This window comes from Rhinopithecus bieti, unplaced genomic scaffold (genome assembly GCF_001698545.2).
Source record: "Rhinopithecus bieti isolate Rb0 unplaced genomic scaffold, ASM169854v2 scaffold_29388, whole genome shotgun sequence".
Classification (NCBI taxonomy): Eukaryota; Metazoa; Chordata; class Mammalia; order Primates; family Cercopithecidae; genus Rhinopithecus; species Rhinopithecus bieti.
The window spans coordinates 1829265-1830391 of record NW_016813389.1 but is presented as its reverse complement, the minus strand read 5'-3'; positions in this window follow the sequence as shown (position 1 = coordinate 1830391).

The following is a 1127-nucleotide window of genomic DNA, read 5'->3' as shown; positions in this document are numbered from 1 at the left end:
GGGTGGGGTGGGGTGGGTGTGGGTGTTGCGGGAGTGGTGGGTATGGAAAGGAGGCTTGGGTTGGGCTGGGTTGGGGGTAGGTGTGCGGGAGGGTTGGGTATGGAAGGGAGGTGGGGGTGGGGGACAGGTGGGCCTAGAAAGGAGGTGGAGGTGTGGGAGGGTTAAAGGGATCAGCAGTGTGGGGTCACTGGAGCCTCTGGCCCTTATCAGGGAGTCTGGGGCTGGCGCTGTGGGTCACGCTAGGGTGGGCTTCGCATGGCTGGCTTTGTTTCCTAAGGGGACCTCTGACTCTGCCATGGGAGGACGAGGGTGTGGACAGCCGAGCAGTGGACACAGTGGGCAGTGGCATGGCTGTTGCTTCCACAGTGGCTCGGACAGTGCCCTGGCTGCTCACCCAGGAGCTGGAGGACCCAGGTGGGAGGAAAGAAGGGAGAGGCAGTACCCAGGATGGTGTCTGGCCTGCTATCAGGAGCCCACTGAATTTTTTAAGGGAGAGAAGGAAGCCCTGGAGGCCTGTGCTGCTCCCACCCAAGATCAGACCCAACCCTCGGGGATGGAGAGGGCTGGGGAGAGGACTCCTGGCTCCACAGCCAGGGTTCCAGAGAGCCAGTGCCCATCTCCCGGGCAGCAGTGGAGCACAGTGGGCCAGCGAGGCAGGGAGGGCATCTCATGGTTTTTTCTTTTCTTTTTCTTTTTTTGAGACAACAGTCTAGCTCTAGCCCAGGCTAGAGTGCAGTGGCATGATCTCGGCTCACTGCAACCTCTGCCTCGCGGGTTCAAGCGATTCTTCTGCCTCAGCCTGCCAAGTAGCTGGGATTACAGGCGCCTGCCCCGCCACCGCACCAGGCTAATTTTTGCATTTTTAGTAGAGACGGGGTTTCACCATCTTGGCCAGGCTGGTCTCGAACTCCTGAACTCAGATGATCCACTTGCCTCGGCCTCCCACAGTGCTGGGATTACAAGCATCTTTTTCTTTTTTTAACAGGTGGGGGCAGGGAGAGTCTTGCTCTGTCATCCGAGTTGGAAAGCAGTGGCACGATTGCAGCTCACTGCAGCCTTGAATTCCCAGGCTCCGGCAATCCTCCCACCTCAGCTTCCTGAGTAGCGGGGACCACAGGTGTGTGCAC